This window comes from Dama dama, chromosome 1 (genome assembly GCF_033118175.1).
Source record: "Dama dama isolate Ldn47 chromosome 1, ASM3311817v1, whole genome shotgun sequence".
Lineage (NCBI taxonomy): Eukaryota > Metazoa > Chordata > Mammalia > Artiodactyla > Cervidae > Dama > Dama dama.
The window spans coordinates 18703598-18727911 of NC_083681.1; the positions used below are offsets into that span (position 1 = coordinate 18703598).

Genomic DNA, 24314 nt, shown 5'->3' on the forward strand with positions numbered 1-24314 from the left:
CAGTCCATTGTTCCATGTCGGTTCTAACTGTTGCTTCTTGACCTGCATACAGGTTTCTCAGGAGGCTGGTAATATGGTCTAGTATTCCCATCTCTTGAAGAATTTTCCACAGTTTGTTGTGATCCACAAAGTCAAAGGCTTTAGAGCAGTCAATGAAGCACCTGTTTTTCTGGAATTCCCTTGCTTTTTCTGTGATCCAACAGACGTTGGCAATATAATCTCTGGTTCCTCTGCCTTTTCTAAATCCAGCATGAACATCTGGAAGTTCTCAGTTCACATACTGTTGAAGTCTGGTTTGGAGGATTTTGAGCATGACCTTGCTAGCATGTGAGATGAGTGCAATTGTGTGGTAGTGTGAATGTTCTTCAGCATTGCCTTTCTTTGGGATTGGAATGAAAACTGACCTTTTCTAGTCCTGTGGTTACTGCTGAGTTTTCCAAATTTGCTGGCATACTGAGTGCAGCACTTTCACAGCATCATCTTTTAGGATTTGAAATAGCTCAACTGGAATTCCATCACCTCCACCAGCTTTGTTTGTAGTGATGCTTCCTAAGGCCCATTTGATTTCACACTTCAGGATGTCTGGCTCTAGGTAAGTGATCACACCATCATGGTTATCCGGATCATTAAAATCTTTTTTGTATAGTTCTTCTGTGTATTATTGCCACCTCTTCTTAATATCTTCTCCTTCTGTTAGGTTTATACTGTTTATTTTTTGTCCTTTATTGTGTCTATTTTTGCATGAAATGTTTCTTTGGCATGTCTGATTTTCTTAAGGAGACCTCTAGTCTTTCCCATTCTACTGTTTTCCTCTATTTCTTAGAATTGTTCACTTAGGAAGGCTTTCTTATCTCTCCTTGCTATTCTTTGGAACTCTGTATTCAGATGGGTATATCCTCCTTTTCTCCTTTGCCTTTCTCTTTTCTGTTTCAGTTATTTGTAAGGCCTCCTCAGACAACCATTTTACCTTTTTGCATTTCTTTTTCTTGGGGATGGTCTGCCTCCTGTACAATGTTACAAACCTCTGTCTATAGTTCTTCAGGCACTCTGTCTATAAGATCTAATCCCTTGAACCTATTTGCCACTACCACTACAAAATCATAAGGGATTTGATTTATGTCATACCCGAATGGCTTAGTGATTTTCCCTACTTTCTTCAATTTAAGTCTGAAGTTTGCAATAAGGAGGACATTCAAGTGTTAGTCACTCGGTTGTGTCCGATTCTTATTCAACCCCATGGACTGTAGGCAGGCTCCTTTGTCCATGAGATTTCTCAGGCAAGAATACTGTAGTGGGTTGCCATTCCCTTCTCAAGGGGATCTTCCAGACCCAGGAATCATATTCAGGTCTCCTGCACTGCAGGCAGATTCTTTACCGTCTAAGCCAACCAGGTGAGATCCATTTACATTCTAAAATAGCACACTTAAGAAATTTATCCTCCCACTATAAAGTATACCTACCTCCTAAAAAAAAATAAGAGTCATGAATTGAGTATGGAGATTAAAGTTACAGCAATGCACTTCTCCTGGCTCCAAATCATAATGACCTCATCTATAATGGAAGAGGAGAGAGCAAGAACAAAAGTGAGAGAGAGAGAGACAGAAAGAGGAGCTGAAGGGGCTGGAGGCTGCACAAGGGAGAAAGAAGAAACGACTCAGACGTGTACAGAGAGATACCAAAGGCCACAAAACAACTTTTGTTACTTATGGCTTCATATGTAAGCACTTGAATTTCACAAATTCCTAGTTCATATGAATTCAAAGTTAAACACAGGGACTCTCTCTATACCGTAATAAAGCCTGTCCTCTTTAAGGGAAGTTGCCAGAAGCAACGTGCATCTAACCATGGGATGTATCCTGTCACTGTTTTTCAAACGGAACCTCCACTGAAGTGAACTTCAATGACAGGATATGATCCAGCTCCAAGACGTATTTCCGAGGCAGCTTCACGCTGTGAGAGCTGGGCCACACAGCATGAAGCAGAACAAATAAGTCATGGATCAGCAGGGATGGGGGGCGGGGAACAGGTAGAAATGAAACTAACCACATTACTCATTCTGACCACATTACTCATTGGATATATTGTACGAATTTAAGAATTTAAGGAAGAAAGGAAGGAAAGATTGTAAACCATTTTATTTCCTCCCTTCTTTCTTCCAGAAAACCTGAGGTATGTATTTTAATATCCTGTCCATTCTAAAACTCATACTTATGCATATGCTTTCCAATGAAACTATAATTTCTCTTATTCATTTATTCAGTCAGTAAACTCTTTGGTTAAGAACTTACTAAAGTTTCTTGGCTGCCTAATATGTGCTACTATTTGCTTGTGAGTGTGTTAGTTGCCGGAGAAGGCAATGGCACCCCACTCCAGTACTCTTGCCTGGAAAATCCCATGGACGGAGGAGCCTGGTAGGCTGCAGTCCATGGGGTTGCTAACAGACACGACTGAGCGACTTCACTTTCACTTTTCACTTTCATGCACTGGAGAAGGAAATGGCAGCCCACTCCAGTGTTCTTGCCTGGAGAATCCCAGGGACGGGGAGCCTGGTGGGCTGCCATCTGTGGGGTCGCAAAGTCGGACACGACTGAGGTGACTCAGCAGCAGCAGCATGTTCGTTGCTCAGTGGCGTCCAACTCTTTGTGACCCCGTGGACTACAGGCCGCCAGGCTCCAATGTTCATGGAATTCTCCAGGCAAGAATATTGGAGTGGGTAGCCATTCTCTTCTCTGGGGGATCTTCCGGACCTGGGGATCAAACCCACATTTCCTGCATTGCAGGCAGATTCTTTACCTTCTGAGACACCAAGGAAGTCCCCCAATATGTACCATACATGAAGAATTTAGAACTTTAAAGGCCCACGTATTTCATGGTCCCAGGCCTTCTTCTCTAAAGAGCAGATTAGCAGGCTCTTGCTGTGTGCCTTGAAAAACACACCACATGCCTCTATCCTAGAACCCACCATGCTGCTTGTGGTTCTTCTTCTAAGACTGTAAGCTCCCGGAGGACAGGAATATTATAGAAACACAATGTTATGTCTCAGATCCATGCTGTTAAGTTGCACGTTATCAGCTAAAGATTTAGAATTAAAGCTTAAAGATTTCTATGGAGCCATCTTCTTGGGGAGATTTTTAATCTATCATACCTGCCGTCTGTAAATACCTGGGATACAATAATAACCTGAGCACTTCTATAAAAATCATAGATTAACCAGTGTATATTAGTAGAGCATTTTAAATTAGATTGGAAGGAAGCTAAAAAGTAAATGATAGATTTTCTTTACATTGTAGCAGCCTAGATGACCTGTTATATTTTTTCCATATCTACATTTCTATGATTCAGAAATTTAGCCATCTAATTATAATAAGCATAAGTAGCTAGCAGTTTTGAGAAACCAACATTCTGATGTAATTAAGGCATTTTCAAAGTGGCCAAGTAAGCCAAATTTCAAAGAATAGAAAAGGTAGTGTGTGTGTGTGTGTGTGTGTGTGTGTATAGTTACCTTAAAAGGAAGACAAGGAAAAGTAATTTTCTTTTCCCTCCACTGGACTATGTCTCACTCACAGGAGATGCTCAGTAAATGTTTACTAAATTAATGAATAAACGCTGCAATTAACTGTTGAGATGCCATAATGTTAAAAAGCAAGGTAGACAAAGACTGTAGGTAAGAAACCCTTTGAAGTGAACTCAAGGAGTGTTACAGTAAAAGGAATATGAGCTCAGTTAGATAAAACTGGGGTTTGGATTTAAATCTGAAACATGAAAGAATAGAAAAGCAGGTGCAAGCAAGTGAGAAATAGTGGGTTTTGTTTTGGTTTGGTTTGGTTTTGTAAACGGCTGGTACAGACTGCACCCCAGATAGAGCTTTCAGGAAAGGAGTGCTCCTCTAAACGTGGTGGAAAAAACTTTAGACTTTCTCTCAGTGTTATGAAGTTGAATAAGTTAGTCTCTCAAAACTTTCTTTTTTTCTTTTTAATGGGTGTGATACAACCATATGAGTTTATGGATTAATAGATATAACCTATATAAAAGTATCTACAACCATAGACACTCAATGAATCTTCTTTCCTTCTTTCTTCTGGCTCACCCAGACTTCTGGAAACCTCTTGACTGGAGCTGTATAGTGAACTTTTTGTGATGATAGAAATGTTCTCTATAACCACCACCCAATACAGTAGCCTTCCGCCACATGTAGCAGTTAAACATTTGAAATGTGGTTACTGTGAATGAGGAACTAAATTTTAATGCTATGCAATTGTGATTTAAATTAAAATAGCCATGTGTGGCTAGAGGCTACTATACTGAACAGTGTAGCCACAGACCAGCGTTGTGCAATAGAAGTTACTAATAATGTAAATGCTAAAAAAGTGGCTATTGAGCACTTGAAATGTGGCTAGTAGGGTAAATGAGGAACTGAATTTTTTATTTATTTCATTGAAATTCATTTTAATTTAAATAGCCCCCTGTACCTGGTGGTTATAAATACTAAAAAGCACAACTCTAGACCAGAGCTTCTCAAATCTTGAAGTGTTAGTTGCTTAGTCGTGTCCGACTCTTTGTGATCCCGTGCACTGTAGCCTGCCAAGCTCCTGAGTCCATGGGGATTCTCCAGGCAAGAATACTGGAGAGGGTGGCCATTCCCTTCTCCAGGGGATGTTCCCAAAACAGGGATCAAACCTTGGTCTCCTGCATTGCAGGCAGACTCTTTACTGTCTGAGCCACTGGGGAAACCTGGTATGAATCACCTGAGAATCTTGCTAAATTACATGCTCTGATTTAGTAGATTTGGAGAGAAGTCTGAGACTCTGCACTTCAAACACTCTCAGAGGATGCCTATGATGCTTGTCCCTGGACCCCATTTTGAGCTGTAAGCCTCTACAGTTGTTGTTCAGTTGCTCAGTCATGTCTGACTCTGCGACCCCATGGACTGCAGCACGTCAGGCTTCCCTGTCCATCACCAACTCCTGGAGCTTGCTCAAACTCATGTCCATTGAGTCAGTGGTGCCATCCAACCATCTTATCCTCTGTCGTCCCTTCTCCTCCTGCTTTCTATCTTTCCCAGCATCAGGATCTTTTCCACTGAGTCAGCTCTTCACATCAGGTAGCCAAAGTATTGGAGCTTCAGCTTCAGCATCAGTCCTTCCAATGAATATTCAGGACTGATTTCCTTTAGGGTTGACTGGTTTGATCTCCTTGCAGTCCAAGGGACTCTCTAGAGTCTTCTCCAACACCACAGTTCGAAAGTATCGATTCTTCGGGGCTCAGCCTTCTTCATGGTCCTACTCTCATATCCATACATGACTACTGGGAAAACCATAGCTTTGACTATACGGGCCTTTGTCAGCAAAATAATTTCTCTGATTTTAATACACTGTCTAGGTTTGTCACAGCTTTTCTTTCAAGGAGCAAGAATCTTTTAATTTCATGGCTGCAGTCACCATCTGCAGTGATTTTGAAGCCCAAGAAAATACAGTCTTTCACTGTTTCCATTGTTTCCCCATCTATTTGACATGAAGTGATGGGACCAGATGCCAAGATCTTAGTTTTCTGAATGTAGACTTTTAAGCCAGCTTTTTCATTCTCCTCTTTCACCTTCATCAAGAAGCTCTTTAGTTCCTCTTCGCTTTCTGCCATTAGGGTGGTGTCATCTGCATATTTGAGGTTAGTGCTAGTTCTCCTGGCAGTCTTGATTCCAGCTTGTGCTTCATCCAGTCTGGCATTTTGCATGATGTACTCTATATATAAGTTAAATAAGCAGGGTGACAATATACAGCCTTAACATATTCCTTTCCCAATTTGAACCAGTCTGTTGTTCCAGTCCAAGGCTCTACCATAGTGTTTCCAGTTCTGAGATCTCTCAACCCTGAATCCATGGAACTAGTGGCAGCAATACATAGGCTATTTAGGAGCTATTTTTGACACTTCAAAAAGCTTAACAGCACCTCTGACACTTGCTGGCAAGAATGCAAAAATGATACATTATTTATGGTATGGAGAGGTACAATTTCTAGCAATTTTATTTCTAAGAAAATTCCCCAAAGATAATCTAGGAAAAATACAAAAGGTGTACATACAGGCTATTCACTGCAGCACTGTTTATAAAGTCTAAAGAGAAAATCCTATGTTTAACAATAGTTTTGCAGGAAAGAAAGTGGGCCTGAGAGGATGGTCACATCCTAGGTTTCTGTCGAGTGTCTGGAATGGCTGCCAAGCATGGGTTCTTGGCTTCGCAAAGGGAAGAATTCAAGAGCTAACCACAGTAAAGTGAAAAAAGGTTTACTCAGGGCAAAACACCCCACAGACTGAGTATGGGCCACCTCAGAAGATGAGAAGCTTCAGGGTACAGGGTTGTTGGTTTTTATAAGGGTGGGTAATCTCATAGGCTAATGAGTGGGAAGATTATTCCAATTATTTTGGGGAAGTGATGGGGATTTCCAGGAACTGGGCCACTGCCCACTTTTTAGTCTTTTATGGTCCAATCTCAGAACTGTCATGTCAGTTAGCTGATATATTACAGTGAGTGTATACTGAGTCTTAAGGTCTAGTGGAAGTCAATCATCTGCCATCTTAGACCTAGTTGGTTCTAACCAGTTTATGTCCTGTCCTCAAGGACTGTCGTTCTTTTAAAGGTTATGTCCCACTGCCTTCCTGTCTCAGGGAACTAGCTTAATAAATACAAAAGAGTACTGTGTAGCTATAAAAAGCAAAGTAAATATCTCTATACACTCTATAAAATGACTGCCAAGATATACTAAAAAATAAGCGTGGAGGAAAATGGGTATGGAATGCAAACATTTACCTATATTTTTTAATATTTTTAAGTGAAAACAGGTAACTGCTTTTAAAGTTACCTATAGGTCAGAAGAGAGAAAAAGTAAGATATATTATGTCTGAATATGCCTTGGTTTATAGATTTGTATTAGGAACCATTTTACATAACCATAAAACAAAACTTTAATTTTAAAATAAGCTACATATAAAATTAAAAACAACATGTTACATGAACTTAAAAGGATGTCTTAAGTTGGTGGCAAAGCCAAACAGGAATTATTTCAAATGACTTTAAAACATACTAATTTGTGACAATCTAGAATGGTGGGCTGGGGTGGGAGATGGGAAGAAGTTTCAAGAGGGAGGGGACAAATGTATACCTATGGCTGATCATGCTGAAGTATGGCAGAAACCAACACAACATTGTAAAGCAATTATCCTTCAATTAGAAATAAATAAAATTTTTAAAAATACACTAATTTGATAGTACATTCTTAATAGAATACACCATAGGAACAATAAGAACTGTAAAACCTTGAACACCTTGAGAGGTGGTGTAGATATTATCTTGAAACTGTATGTATGCATATTGTGGAATAAAACAAGTAAGGAAGTATATTAATGTATTGATTTCTGGTACAGGAAAAAGACTGGAACCCCAGTCACACCAAATGGCAAGAAACTTTAGTGAAGTCATGACAAAAAGACCTTCGAGGCATCAATAAGAACAACTACACTGGATTGAAATGACTCCAGTATGTTTGAATTCGTGAAGTAGGGCTTTCCTGATGGTGCAGTGGTAAAGAATCTGCCTGCCAATGCAGGGACACCGGTTAGACCCCTGGTCTGGGAAAATTCCACATGCCACAGGGCAACTAAGCCCAAGCACCACAACTACTGGGCCTGTGAGCTGCAACTACTGAGGCCTGCACACCTAGAGCCTGTGCACCGCAACCAAGAGCAGGCCCCACTCGCTGCAACTAGAGAAAGCCTGAGTGTGCGGCAACAGACACAGCACAGCCAAAAATAAATGAATAAATTAAATCATTGTTATTAAGAAAAAAAAGGAAAATCATTCCTGGTTCTCCTTCTCTGGGAACCCCCCAACCAATCTGCCCACAATTGGTCATCTATGGTGGATGCTCGATGGGCATGAGTTTGAGTAAACTCCGGGAGCTGGTGATGGACAGGGAGGCCTGGCGTGCTGCGATTCATGGGGTCGCAAATAGTCAGACACGACTGAGCGACTGAACTGAACTGATGAATCAGGCCCATGAAAATATTCTGGGAAATATATGAGCTTGGATGAATAAAAATACATCCTGATCTTCAGTAACATTAAACTGTAGTTTAAATTCCCTTCGACTGCAAACATAGGTAACAAATTAGAGAGGTATTACTATTAGTGGTGCCTATGACTTTGCCGCCAGGCTTCCCTGGTGGCTCAGAGGTTAAAGCGTCTGCCTGCAATGCAGGAGACCCGGGTTCGACCCCGGAGTCGGGAAGATCCCCTGGAGAAGGAAATGGCAACCCACTCCAGTATTCTTGCCTGGAGAATCCCATGGAGGGAGGAGCCTGGTAGGCTACAGTCCACGGGGTCGCAAAGAGTCAGACATGACTGAGCAACTTCACTCACTCATGACTTTGCCACTAAAGATTTTACAGAAATTTTCATATCATATGACAACTGTTGGCTGGAATTTCAAAATATCATTACTACTCCAAAATGATGGTAGTTAAAGACCCATTGTGAGATCTTTAATCTAACGTATTTTTTTTAAAGAGAGCACATATATTAACATCATATTGTGTTTTTAATAATTTAATACCTAAATAGATAGAATGGGTTTCCTCTATAAGCCTATGTATTTTATTTTTTGCATTTAAAAACATTATTCTGAGAAGGAAATACTGTAAACCCAACAGAAAGATACAGTCAGCAAAACCCAGAGCGTGGAAAACTCTCCAGGACATATGAACTATTTCTTTAAAAATAAACTGCTAGAGACCAGACGTGCCTGGGCTTCCTGACTGGCCCTCCTTAGGGTTTTCAGGAAACAGAAGCAGCAGTAGTTGGATCCAAGCACTCGTGATGGTCTCCAGGTGCCCTGTGAGAGGAGAGGGGAGGGCGCCCCTGGAATCATCTTCCTCTTCGATGCCGCTCCCCTTCCCTTCTCCCTTATCCTCTGTCTCAGACATTTCTAACTCTTCCCCTCCGCCATGTCTTACATCACTTCCCAGGAGATGAAGTGTACTCTTCACTGGTTTGCCAGCTGGCTGGGTTCTCAGTGTGAACCTTTCCAAAAGGACCTGGTAGCTAAGACAGTACTGGGAAAATCACAGCCACTGCTTGAAAGTCTGGAGCAAATACTGGAGATACTACCTGGTACCTCTGAGTGCCAGCTGCACCTTCGGGATAAATGGTTCTGAGGTTGGGCTGAGCAACAGCACAACAAATTTGTCAGGCAGCTGGAGGTCAGTAAGCCAGGCTTTGTGGCAAAATTTTACCAAGCTGTGGCTGCTACAGCTGAAGAATGCTAGGCATTAAAAATCAAAGATGATAACCAGAGCGAACGGAGTCAAGGCCACAACTTTACCGTGAGAACTTCAAACATGTCACTTAAAGATCTGGAGATGGTGTCCCGATCAGCTGATGGAACTCGCTGACCAGTACAGGCCTGGTGATTTCAACAGCCTATCAGCTGGACTCCTAGTGTACATGTTTTCCATTTAAGCAAATCCAGATCAGCAGTCTGCCTCCTAACTTACTTCTTTCCAAGAGAAGTCAAACGCTCAAGAATTTAAACATTTCTTTTGCAACTATAATCAAAAGAATCTACACATTATAACTCAAGCCTATTGTCAGTCCACAGGGGTATCAAACACAGCTCTTGAACTCCAGAAATGGAAGAATGGCAAAATAAGGTCATGTTTTTATAATTTAGCAGGGTTCAGATACCTGGTTTCACCACCACTACCAAATTCTAGCATAATTATCTGACATCCCAACTACTAGCTTTTCTAGTTATGATTTAGTAAAAGTATGAAAAAAATCAGATTAGTTACTCCTTTCTCCACACTGACGCTTATCTGAGTCTAAGTAACAATGACTTTGCTTCTAAAATATATGTGACATCCTTGGAGCTGGCAGCAGATAGTCTTATTCTATAAGTTTGCTCTATAACAATAAACAATATGAAAACAAGTGACACTCTTTACAAGTTGAAGGGCTTATTTTTTATATCAAAATAAAGAATTAATTTTCAGAACTAAAAAAATAAATAAACTGCAAGAATAAAAGAGCCAAGAAAAGAAAAAGACAATAGAAAAGAGCCAAGAGGAAGAGGAAACATATAGAAGAAAGAAGAAAGAGATGTAGATATAACAACTTATTGAAATGCATGGTACTTATGTGCATCTTTATATAAACAAACTGTTTTAAAAATTAAGTTATAATTGGAGAAACTTGAACAGAGACTAGCTAGATGATAGTAAGGAATTATTGCTAATTTTTAGGTGGAATAATAGTACTATGACTATGTTTCTTAAGTCCTCATCTTACATTTTGAGATTAATACTGAAATATTTATGCATGAAATTATATGATGCTTGAGATTTACTTTAGGATAATCTAGGAGGGGTGAAGTGGAGAAGTATGAAAGAAATGAGCTGATAATTATTGGTTGACCTGTATATCACAGCAGGTAATAGTCTCTACTTTTATTTAAATGTTCCCATAATTTTTTTAAGCTTAACAGAAACCTCACATTTAGCCATGATAAGACTATTCAGACAAACCCAAATATCACATTTACTTACTTTCAGTTATACAAACCAAATGTGGGAACACTCATTTTTTCTTACTAATCAGAAGCTTTAGTGTCTGATTAGTTACAAGAGAGAGAGAAAAAAATAAACTCATTATTATTTAACAAATACAATTTAGACAAGTTTCAAAATATAAAATTCTGGGGAGAGAAGTAATGAAAACAGGTTTATAATGGAGGAAAACCTAGATTGTTGATCTAATAAAATTTCTCATATAGTATTCTATTTAGTATGTATTTGGCTCCCCAGATAGGTTGTAGTGCGAAATCAAGTGGGCCTTAGGAAGCATCACTACAAACAAAGCTAGTGAAGGTGATTGAAATTCAGCTGAGCTATTTCAAATCCTAAAAGATGATGCTGTTAAAGTGCTGCACTCAATATGCTAGCAAATCCGGAAAACTCAGCAGTGGCCACAGGACTGGAAAAGATCAGTTTTCATTCCAATCCCTAAGAAAGGCAATGCCAAAGAATGTTCAAACTACTGTATGTTTGCATTCATCTCACACACTAGCCAAGTAATACTCAAAATTTTCCAAGCTAGACTTCAACAGTACCTGAATTGAGAACATCCAAATGTTCAAGCTGGATTTAGAAAAGGCAGAGGAACCCAGAGATCAAATTGCCAACATCTACTGGATCATAGAAAAAGCAACAGAATTCCAGAAAAACATCTACTTCTGCTTTATTGACTATAGTAAAGCCTTTGACTGTGTGGCTCACAAGAAATTGTTGAAAATTCTTCAAGAGATGGGCATAACACACCACCTTACCTGTCTCCTGAGAAATCTGTATGCAGATCAAGAAGCAACAGTTAGAACTGGGCATGGAACAAAGGACTGGTTCCAAATTGGGAAAGGAGTACATCAAAGTTGTATACTGTCACCTTGTTTATTTTATTTATATGCAGAGTACATCATGCAAAATGCCGGGCTGGATGAAATACAAGCTATATCAAGATTGCCAGGAGAAATATCAATAACCTCAGATATGCAGATGACACCACCCTTATGGTAGAAAGTGAAGAACTAAAGAACCTCTTCATGAAAGTAAAAGAGGAGAGTGAAACAGCTGGCTTAAAACTCTACATTCAAAAAACTAAGATGTTGGCATCCAGTCCCATCACTTCATGGCAAATAGATGGGAAAACAATGGAAACAGTGAAAGACTTTATTTTCTTGGGCTCCAAAATCACTGCAGGTGGTGACTGCAGCCATGAAATTAAAAGTCACTTGCTCCTTAGAAGAAAAGCTATGACAAACCTAGACAGCATATTAAAAAGCAGAGACATTACTTTGCCGACAAAGGTCTGTCTAGTCAAAGCCAAGGCTTTACCAGCAGTCATATATGGATGTGAGAGTTGGACTATAAAGAAAGCTGAGTGCCGAAGAATTGATGCTTTTGAACTGTGGAGTTGGAGAAGACTCCTGAAGAGTCCCTTGGACTGCAAGGAGATCCAACCAGTCCATCCTGAAGAAAATCAGTATCCTGAATATTCACTGGAAGGACTGATGCTGAAGCTGAAACTCCAATACTTTGGCCACCTGATGCAAAGAACTGACTCATTGGAAAAGACCTTGATGCTGGGCAAGATAGAAGGCAGGAGAAAGGGACAACAGAGGACCAGGTGGTTGGATGGCATCACCAACAAGATAGACATGAGTCTGAGCAAGCTCCAGGAGTTGGTGATGGACAGGGAAGCCTGGAGTGCTGCAGTCCATGGGGTTGCAAAGAGTCGGACATGACTGAGCGACTGAACTGAACTAGTTTGTAGGCTCTTGCCAAATTATTACAATTTCTCTAGTCCTATACAGGAGCAAGGGTCCATTGACAATCAATCCTAACTGCTTGGAAGTTAGGTACCAAGAGTAGAAGAAAAGGCGTAGTGAAGTAAGGGGAGACTCTTTTGTCTTTGTCCTCGATTCACCAAACAACATCAGATCTTGTAACTCCTAAGTAGATTTTTCAGTTGGGATGATTTCACTGTAACCAGCTGTCAAATATAACAGTGACAATTCCCATTATAAATTGTCGTGCTTAGTCACTCAGTCCTGTCCAACTCTTTGAGACCCTATGGACTATAACCCACCAGGCTCCTCCATCCTTAAGAATCTCCAGGCAAGAATACTGATAAGTGTATAGTTCCCTTCTCCAGGGGATCTCCCAGAGCCAGGGATCAAACCCGGGTCTCCTGCATTGCAGGTGGATTCTTTACCATCTCAGCCACTAGGAAAGCCCCCATTATAAATTAATACATTTATTTTCAAGTATAAATGTAAGTTTCAACAGCAAGAGCCCCACTTTATCTAGAGCCCAATCACCCCCAAATGAACTGACCATGATGTTCCAGATATACAGAAGTGGAAAATTCCCCCAAGGAACAGGAATTCAGAAATTCAGCTATCAGCTTTCTTATCTACAATGCTAGAAGGATGTTCATAAAATCTTGCCATAACCACAGTCTATCATTTAATGAAGTAATGAAGCAAGTGTGTCCAAAAGTTGCCCCATAAATCATAGCACCTATTATATTTTCTTCTATTTATTACTATTAAACAGAATAATAGAGTAAGGCACTTCGAAATTAGCAAAACATTTCTCTCTACTTACGATCACCATATGTCAAAGTGAACTTCTTACACTAGAGGGGGAGGGGGAAAGCTAACCAGTTTTGTGGTACTCTGTGACAATACAACGAGGTTTGGAGAAGAACAAACTTAGGATGGGTGTAGGTCCCGCAAGGACCAGAATTACATCCAGTCTCTTTAGTTGTAACTCAAGATATATTCAACCAAAATTAACTTCAACTTCTGAGCCTTAACAACTCTCTTCTAGTTCCTGAAACTCTCATTTCATTCTGACTCTGCAGAAACATGAACAGGCCTAGAGCCAAAGGATACTAGTAAAAGGGGTAAGAAATCAATGACTAGATTTGGTAGATGGATCAAGTTACCTGACTGAACCTTAAAATTAACAGAGCATTTGGGTGGGATCATAGGACTTTGGTTGTTTTCTTCTTTATCAAATTTGTACATAGCAAGTTTTCTAACAATGAGAAATCTATTTTTTAAAATCTATGTTCTTTCTTTAAAAACCTGTAGAGTCTGAAGGGACCAGAAGAGACCATGCAGACTAAGGTTAGAAGACTTCTTTGACTCTTCATTTTGAATCCTTGTGCTAAGATGGACTCATCCGTCACCATCAAGTATTATTTTATTACATTCACGCTAAAGAACCCCATTAAAATACCATACTTTATGTTTTATAGTGCCTTGCAAGATACAAAAACTTCTACCTTCTTTGATTTTTGATCCATTTGACAGTGCTGTGGAGTTACAGATGAAGAAACTGAGGCTGAGAGTGATGAAATGGGTCACCTAACTGATATTGGTTCAAAAGTAGCAGAATTAGGTACAAAATACAAGGCCCCAGCACTAAATAGAGTGTTTCTGCTAGCCCACTATGTTCCCTCCTACGTGAGTCTGTTAAAACAACTTAAAGTAGAGGATTCATCTCTTCTTTTTTTTCTCTAACCAAATATCTGACAAAAATGGATAAGGTGGCAAAAATACAAATTGGATAATACTAATGCCATCTCTTTCTATAAATGCCTGACTTCTTATCTAATCATTGAATATGACTTCAATATTATATTTTCCCATATATTTTATATTAGATAAAATATTCCATAATAACTGTAGACTCAGATAGCATAGAATTAAATCAGTTATTATAGAATTATAATTAGTTTACATATTTCTCAGAATTTTATTTGCAAATATATCTTAACACACAGCAAGCAATTTAATAATTACTGTGCACAATACTGAAGTATGAAAATTTTGGCAATACCTGGCAACTCTAATCATTGCAATATCATCCCATAGCCAATATGAGAAGGATACCAACATTAAGTTCTGTAGAAAATTAGAGTTAAGCAAAAACAGAAAGATACACACACACACACACACACACACATCCTCACACAAATAGAGAAGCGTGGATGAAGAAAACAGCCACTTGAGGTATTTTTCAGTAACTGCACCTATAATAGAAAGCTGAGGCTTGTTCAAGGGAGCTGATCTGTCTCAGTTCAGTTCAGTTGCTCAGTCATGTCTGACTCTGCAACCCCATGGACTGCAGCATGACATGTTTCCCTGTCCTTCACCATCTCCCAGAGCTTGCTCAAACTCATGTCCATAGAGTCAGTGGTGCCATTCAACCATCTCATCCTCTGTCAACCCCTTCTCCTCCTGCCTCCAATCTTTCCCAGCATCAGGGTCTTTCCCAAAGAGTCAGTTCTTTGCATCAGGTGGCCAAAGTATTGGAGTTTCAGCTTCAGCATCAGTCCTTCCAATGAATATTCAGGACTGGTTTCCTTTAGGATGGACTGCTTTGACCTCCTTGCAGTCCAAGGGACTCTCAAGAGTCTTCTCCAACACCACAGTTCAAAAGCATCAATTCTTCAGTGATGATCTAATGAAGTTTATACCTGGGTCTTTTTTTCAGGAGTGGGCTAGGCTTTGCAGTAGTATACTACTCCTACCTAGAGGCTGCTTAGTGAAAACAGTCCAACCTGGCAGGTAATTGCTACAACCCACGGTCACCTTTATTACCACCTTCTTATTAGTACCCTTTTCAATTCAGCAAATATTGTTTTAGTTCCTGATACTATATCAGACTCTTGGAATATAGAAAAATAATAGAGAGCCTGCCTTCATGAAATCCACAATACAACAGTGAAGAAAAACAGTAAAGAAACGAGTGAGTGAGTGAGTGAGTGACAGTCACTTAGTCATGTCTGACTCTTTGTGACCCTATGAACTGTAGCCTGCCAGGCTCCTCTGTCCATGGAATTCTCCAGGCAAGAATACTGGAGTGGATTGCTATTTCCTAATCCTTCCTTCTCCCACTCTAGGGCTTTGGGCTGTGTCTTTTGGCTTAACTTGTAGCTCAGTCAGTAAAGAATCTGCCTGCATTGCAGGAGACCCGGGTTCGATCCCTGAGTTGGGAAGATCCCCTGGAGAAGGAAATGGCAACCCACTGCAGTATCCTTGCCTGGAAAATCTCATGGACAGAGGAGCCTGGTGGGCTGCAGTCCATGGGGTCGCAAAGAGTTGGGCACAACTGAGCGACTAACACTTACTTACTTACTTTGGCTTTACACCCATTAAGAAGTGATCCCAGTTTTCACATAACAGAACAGGAGTTCCTATTCCCTTTCCTATTCCTATTCCCTGACTTTGTCAAGCTGCCCAGGTTAAGAGAAAGGGAATAGGAACTCCTGTTCTATTACCTGAAAACTGGGATCACTTCTTAATGGGTATTAAGCCAAAAGACACAGCCAAAAGCTCAAGAGCCTTACTTGCTACTACTTGCAGCGAATAAGAACAACAGGTATCTTTCCCAAAGCAGTGTCTTGCCAACAACAAAGCTGGAGAAGTTTGAAGCTAAGGGTTCACATATATTCATGAAGGGACTTGAGCAGAGAAGAATTCAGCACTGAATTGGGACTAAGGTTGACAAAGTCCAAGCTTTAGTTGACTGAAATCTCCAGGGTCAGAAAAGGTCAACATCATCATTCCTTAGATTCCAGTAGATCTGATGGTTGAGTATGTGGTCGGAGGAGGGGTCAGTTCCACAAAACCGACCAAGAACCCACATGCTGGCTATCTTTACCACTGAAACATAACTGGGAGTCTTTATAACTGATTTATTCCTTAGCTATTGTTACTTTTCTTGCCTAAGAACACATTTGTTCTTTTGTCCTTAAGATCATTAAATACTGAGACCTGATCAAGGATTGTGGTCAGGCTTAGATCACAAAACAGCTTAGGCCTTGCTCTAATGTCAGGAAAACCATGCCTGGTTCTCTTTCTCCAGGAACCCTCTGCCTTATCTGCTTATAGGTCCCAGCAGACAATGGTATTATGAATTCTCCAGCATGCCTGGAGCCTAGAGATGCAACTCATCCAAAGAAATTAGCAGCTACAAAATCTCTTTCAAACCTGTGGAACAACCTAAAAAGAAAACCAATTATTGGTTGATTATTTCAAACACAGACCATGTGCAAAAGCTGTGGGTTAGATGAGTTGAGAAATGTTTTCTTGATATTCTATGAATTATTGCTTACATTTGTACCAGTGTCCAGATGGTCTCTGTGCTCTCAAGTTATGTTTCTTTAACTGGAACCAATTTTAGACTCTATCACCAAATGTACTAGACAGAATAATGTCTCCCAAAACATCTCCATGCCCTAGTACCCTGGAACCTAAGAATAGTTCATCTTACATGGTACAATATTATGATATAAGAAATACATATTTAAGTCTTGGTTCCTGGCCAAATCCTAAAGCCCTTATAATTTCCTAAACGATAAGACTGGGGAAGGGAACTTCCCCAGTGGTACAGTAGCAAAGACTCTGCATTCCCAGTGTATGAGGCCTGGGTTCCATCCCAGGTCAGGGAACTAGATCCCACATGCCCTCAACTAAAGCAAAATTTCACATGCTGTGATAACAATTGAAGATCCAGCATGCTGCAACTAAGACCCGAGGCAGCCTAATTAATTAACTAATTTTTTAAAAAAAGAGAGTTGTTCAGTCGCTCAGTCATTTCCGACTCGTTGTGACCCTATGGACTGCAGCACGCCAGGCTTCCCTGACCTTCACCATCTCCTGGAGCCTGCTCAAACTCGTGTCCATTGAGTTAGTGATGCCATCCAACCATCTCATCCTCTGTCGTCCCTTTCTTCTGGCTTTGATCTCTCCCAGCATCAGGGTCTTTTCTAATGAGTCAGCTTCCTGCATCAGGTGGCCAAAGTATTGGCGCTTCTGCTTCATTATCAGTCCCTACAATGAATACTCAGGATTGATTTCCTTTAGGATGGACTGGTTGGATCTCCTTGCAGTCCAAGGGACTCTCAAGAGTCTTCCCTAACACCACAGTCAAAAGCATCGATTCTTTGATACTCAACCTTCTTTATAGTCCAACTCTCACATCCACACATAACTACTGGAAAAACCATAGCTTTGACTATTGTCAGCAAAGTAATGTCTCTGCTTGTTAATATGCTGTCTAGGTTTGTCATGGCTTTTCTTCCAAGGTGCAAGCGTAAAATTTTAATTTCATGGCTGCAGTCACCATCTACAGTGATTTTGGAGAGAGAGAAAGTGAAAGGACCACCTTTTTTTGTTTGTTGGTCTCCAGATCCTGAAATAGCTCCAGAGTAATAAAGGAGAAAGAATCATCTTTTGTTATTTGTAACAGGCCCTTTAAACCATGACAGAGTTTATGTTAATAATATGACTTTAAGAAAGCCCCTAAGGGTAGAGGACTGGTTGCCAGGGGGAACCGGCCAGTAATTAGATGGCTGGAACTTTCAGCTCCACTCCCAAGGAAGGGGAGAGGGGCTGGAGGTTGAGTTAATCATTAACAACCAATGAATTAATCACTCTGCTACATAATGGGGGCTTCCCTGGTGGCTAAAGCTGTAAAGAATCTGTAGCAACTGCAGGAGACCCGGATTCCATCCCTGGGTTGGGAAGATCACCTGAAGAACAGAATAGCTATCCACTCCAGTATTCTTGCTTGGAGAATTTAATGGACTGAGGAGCCTGATGGGCTACAGTCCACAGGGTCACCAATGAAAACATTCATTAACCTCTGGTTGATCAGCAGAAATACAAGGTGACAACCTGGGACTCACGACTGATGTCTGAAATGGAAGGTTGGGAGGTGGGGGCATGTTAGGGAAATTAAAACGGAGGAAGTTTTGTTCAGGCTTCAGAAGCAGGAGAGCAGGCCTCTGATCGGCTTCTGACCTGCCTGGACACTGCTGGAATTCTGTGCCTGCCTGCAAGCAAAGCAAGTCAGGAGGCACTTTAGATAAGACCCATTCCAGGAATGGGTCTTGGAATTCTTGAGCCCCTAGAGATCTGGCCAACTCCCTGGGATCTAGTGAAATAGTCACAAACAAACAAACAGCATTGTAAAAAAATTAAAATAATGGGACTTCCCTGGTGCGATACTGGTTAAGAATCTGCCTGCCAATGCAGGAGACATGGCTTTAATACCTGCTCTGGGAAGATCCCACATCCCATTGGGCAACTAAGCCTGTGTGCCACAAGTACTGAAGCCTGTGCCTTCTAGAACCTAAGCGAAGCCAGAAAGTCTGTGCACAGAAACAAAGACCCAGCACAGACAAAAACAAATAAATAAATTTTTTTTAAAAAAGGAAAGATTAATGTAAAACCAGAGCTGCATTTTTGCATGCAAACTGACGATGATGTCAGTTTGCAACCTGGGATTATAAATGGTAGCCCCCAAAACTGCAATCTGAAGTCTCACACATGGAGCAGATGAATCACCCGAGGTCCTTCCCCCACTGGGACCCCACATTGCTGTTAATGAGGGACTTCCCAGCATGCCATTTAAGTCTGGATGTTGGTCAGCACAATTTGGTGATATATATGCTGTTAATCTTCTCTATTGTTTCTATTTCTCTTTCCTTTTAATGATTGAATATTGAAATTAAGTTAAATAACCCTTTATTAAATACTGAAATTTAAGAGGCAAGGGAAAAAGGGAAAGATATCCCCAGCTGAATGCAGAGGAAAGAGAGATAAGAAGGCCTTCTTAAATGAACAATGCAAAGAAATAGAGGAAAACAATACAATGGGAAATACTAGACATCTCTTCAAGAAAATTGGAGCTACCAAGAGAAAATTTCATGTAAGGATGGGCACAATAAAGGACAGAAATGGTATGAACCTAACAGAAGCAGAAGATATTAAAAAGAGATAGCAAGAAAACACAGAAGAACTATACAAAAAAAGTCTTAATGACCCAGATAACCACAGTGGTGTGGTAACTCACCTAGAGCCAGACATTCTGGAGCGTGAAATCAAGTGGGCCTCAGGAAGCATTACCACAAAGCTAATGGAGGTGATAGAATTCCAGCTGAGGTATTTAAAATCCTAAAAGATGATGCTGTTAAAGTGTTGTACTCAATATGCCAGCAAATTTGGAAAACTCAGCAGTGACCACAGAACTGGAAAAGGTCAGTTTTCATTCCAATCCCAAAGAAGGGTAATGCCAAAAAATGTTCAAACTACCATACTATTGCGCTCGTTATACACGCTAGTAAGGTTATGTTCAAAATCCTTTAAGCTAGACTTCAGCAGTACATGAACCGGGAACTTGCAGTTGTATAAGCTGGATTTAGAAAAGGCAGAGGAATCAGAGACCAAATCACCAGCATTCACTGGAACACAGAGAAAGCAAGGGAAAGCCAGAAAAAGCATCTATTTCTGCCTCATTGACTATCCTAAAGCCTTTAACTGTGTGGATCACAATAAACTGTGGAAAATTCTTAAGGAGATGGAAATATCAGACCACTTTACCTATCACCTGAGAAACTTATATGCGGGTCGAGAAGCAACAGTTAGAACTGGACATAGGACAATGAACTCGTTCAAAATTGAGAAAGGAATACAACAAGCCTGCACATTGTCAACTTGCCTATTTAAGTTCTATGCAGAGTCTATCATGGGAAATGCCAAGCTGGATGAATCACAAGTTGGAATCAAGAATTCTGGGAGCAATATCAACAACCTCAGATATGCAGAGGACACCACCCTTGTGGCAGAAAGCGGAGAGGAACTAATGAGCCTCTTGATGAGGGTGAAAGAGAGTAAAAAAAGCTGGCTTAAAAGTCAATGTTCAAAAAACTAAGATAATGGCATCTGGTCCCATCACTTCATAGCAAAAAGAAGGAAAAAGTGGAAGCAGTGGCAGATTTTATTTTCTTGGGCTCCAAAAATCACTGTAGACGGTGACTGCAGGCATGAAATTACAAGACACTTGCTCGTTGAAAGGAAAGCTACGACAAATCTAGCCAGCGTGTTAAAAAGTAGAGACATCACTTTGTCAACAAAGGTCTGTCTAGTCAAAGCTATGGATTTTCCAGTATTCATGTACAGATGTGAGAGTTGGGCCATAATGAAGGCTGAGAGCCAAAGAGTTGATGCTTTCGAACTGTGGTGCTGAAGAAGACTCTTGAGAGTCCCTTGGTCAGCAAGAGATCAAACCAGTCCATTCTAAAGGAAATCAATCCTGAATATTCATTGGAAGGACTGATGCTGAAGCTGAAGCTCCAATACTTTGGCCACCTGATGCAAAGAACTGACTCATTGGAAAAGTCCCTGATGCTGGGAAAGATTGAAGGCAAAAGAAGAAGGGGGTGGCAGAGGATAAAATGGTTAGCTAGCATCACCAATGCAATGGACACTGGATTGCAGACAAAGTTGATCAGCAGCCATCCTGGATTAAAACACTTTCATCATTTGCTGGGAAGAATGTGAGCAAACTCCGGGATACAGTGAAAGATAGGGGAGCCTGGCGTGCTGCAGTAAATGGAGTGTCAAAGAGTCATACACAACTTAGGAACAACATATCGAAATCAAGTTAAATAATAATCCTGTATTAAATACTTAAGATGTTCATTTGTGTGTAACTATGAGTGGTTTCTTCTGTTAATGAATCCTTCGAACCTAAAATGAAAAGAAAACTTTCTACAAAACAGGGCAAGCTTGAGGGCTGCTGCTGTTTAGACGTTATGTCATGTCCAACTCTTTTGCAACCAACCCCATGGAATGTAGCCTGCCAGGCTCCTCTATCCACGGGATTTTCCAAGCAAGAATACTAAAGTGGGCTGCCATTTCCTTCTCCAGGGATTGCCCAAACTAGGGACTGAACCATGTTCTTGCTTGGCAGGAGCATTCTTTACCACTGAGCCACCTGAGAAGTGCCTGTGGAGTCTGCACAAACTCCAAATAGTATCATACTAAATTGTAGTACAGCCAGTTTGTGTCTGAAGAGCTGGTAAATTTGTTGATGTGAGAAAACCACAACCACCACCCCCACATGTGGTGTCAGAAATATTGAGTTAGGAAAATAGAGTTTTTTCCTTAGGCAAAAGGGACTTTGCAGATGTAGTTATGGTTAAGTACCTTGAGATGAGTCCTTAAAAGGAAGACCCTTTTCCATTTGTGGTTGAGGGAGGTATGACTACATGAAAAGAGTCCAAGAGAAGCAAAGTTTCTGGTTTTGAAGATGGGGGAAGGGGCCAAAACCAAGGAATGCAGGCACCCTCCAGAAAGTGAAAAGGCAAGGCTATCCACTCTCCCTAGAGCCTCCAGAGAAGAACACAACCCAGCTGATGTCTTGCTTTTTAGCCCAGTGAGACCTGTGTCAGATTTCTGCCCTAAGGAACTGTAAGATAATAAATCTGTTGCTTTCAGTCACTAAATTTGTAGTAATCTGTTATAACAGGAATAGAAAACTAGGGCACCAAGTCAACTTAGTCGCATATGACACTTAAAAAAATATTTGAATCATAATGATATTTAACTCTTTACATCCAACCCAATGAATGGCCTTAGTAACAAGATAATCACATCAAGTAAAAAGCCTATTAAGTAACTGCAAACAAAGTTGATCAGGAGCCATCCTGGATTAAAACACTTTCATCATTTGCTGGGAAGAAAGTGAAACCATGCCATCAAACCAGAAACTACTGAACTAGTTTTATGTACATGAACAAAAGTACAGTTGGAAATCCAGAGATTTCCTCTTACATATCAGGTCCTGCATGACTCTAAGATAGTCAGGAATACAGGGAAACATATTAATATTCACCCTCTATACAATAAAAGGGAGACAAGTGCCAATCACTGTACTGAGCTTTTGCATATATTAACTTAATGGATTTTCATACAAACCTAAAATGTAGGTATTATTTTGCCAAAGTTCAAAGTCCTTTAACCAAGTTATGACCAATAAATAGTAACACTAGGAAAGTGAAAGTCGCTCAGTCGTGTCCAACTCTTTGCAACCCCATGCACTGTAGCCCACCAGGCTCCCCTGTCCATGGAATTCTCCAAGCAAGAATACCAGAGTGGGTTGCCATTTCCTTCTCTGGGGGAACTTCCTGACCCAGGAATAAAGCTCGGGTCTCCTGCATTACAGGCAGATTCTTTACCATATGAGCCACCAGGGAAGCCTTGCAGTAACACTAGATTAAAATTCAAATAAGATTCTAAAGCCTGTATTCCTTCCATTCTGCTATGCTAAGAAAATGAAATAATTGTGGGAAGAAAGATAGTAAGAAGGGTGCACAGTTCTAGAATAATTATCCCTCAATTCCTACAGCATTTGCACTGTAACTCTCCTTCCCATTTTCAACATTACGTCTGTACTGTCTTCTCTTTCTGTTTCGTTTGTTTTACTAGATTATAAATGCAGAAAGTGTATCATGGGGACTTTTGTGCCTTCCTCTTATATTCATATAATATCCAGTACTGTTACTATTGTTAGTATTTTTAGTACTACTGTTAGTATTGTTACCATTACTATTATTGCCATTTACAGTAACAATATCTGACACTTGATGAGTGCACATTTTTTACCAAGTGCTGTTCTGACAATTTTGTAGTTCTAATTCATGTAATCCTCCCAACAATCCTATAAGGTAGGTAATATTTTTTTGCTATTTATAGATAAAGAAACTGAAGCACAAGACATTAAGCAACTTGCCCAATACTATACAGCTAGGAAACAGTAGAACCTGGGGAGCAGCCCAAGCAATGTGACTTATAATAACTGTACAGTACCCGAGGTACTGTAGCCCTCTCTTCTTTATCTATGGAGGATACATTCCAAGAATCCCAGTGGAAGACTGAAAATGTATATAGTACTGAACCCTACACACGCCATGTTTTTTCCTATACATACATACTCATGATAAAGCTAATATATACATGAAGGAAGAGATTAACAAACAGTAACTAATAACAGAATAGAGCAATTATAACAATATATTGCAATAAAAGTTGTGTGAATGTGAGGTCTCAGAATATTTTACAGTACAGATTTAATGTGTTTTCCATCTTAATCTTAACTAAGCATTTATCACACACTGTGGCTGTAACTTTTATTTTATTTTGCTCTATTTGGGTGCATCGGATCTTAGTTGCAGCATGTGGGATCTTTGTTGCAGCACAGGGACTCTAGTTGTGGGCTCAGAATTTGCTACAAGTGCGCTCTCCAATTGTGGTGAACAGGTTCTGGCTCAGTAACTGTGGCACATGGGCTTAGTTGCTCTGCAGCATGTGGGATCTTAGTTCCCCAATCAGGGATCAAACATACATTCCCTGCATTGCAAGGCGCATTCTTAATCACTGGACCACCAGGGAAATCCCTGTGGCTGTAACTTTTGCAGTTTGAGGTCCAACAGCAAAACAAACACACATTTCTTTTTCCTTCTTCACAGTTTCACAGAAGATTCATTCTTACCATACATCTTAGCAACTTCAGCAGACAAGTGTTTTTCCTCATTAAACAGAAAACTTTCACAATTTTAATTAAAGAAAACACCTGATGGCTTCTCTGTGGTGTATCAAACCTGCCAGCATCACTACTCTTGCATTTGTGGGCCATTTTTAATAATATATAATATATATAATTATAATAATATATAATTTAATAATATATAATATAATGGTGACATGAACACAAAAACAGTCGATCTGATAATCGAGATGCCACAAGTGACTGATGGGCAGGACAGCAGAACAAAGGGATGAACCAAATCCCAGGTGGATGCAGCAGACAGCACAGGATTTCACCACACTACTCAGAGCAGCACACATCAGAAC

The 24314-nt window shown here is 40.3% G+C and overlaps 1 protein-coding gene and 1 pseudogene across 3 annotated transcripts in view; one reads left to right on the forward strand and one right to left on the reverse strand.

Annotated features, from left to right (window-relative positions):
- Window positions 1-24314, reverse strand: part of SLC35F2 (solute carrier family 35 member F2) — a 121708-nt gene that overhangs the window by 25366 nt on the left and 72028 nt on the right. The window lies entirely within an intron of this gene.
- Window positions 8864-9588, forward strand: LOC133064480 (uncharacterized protein C14orf119-like; annotated as a pseudogene).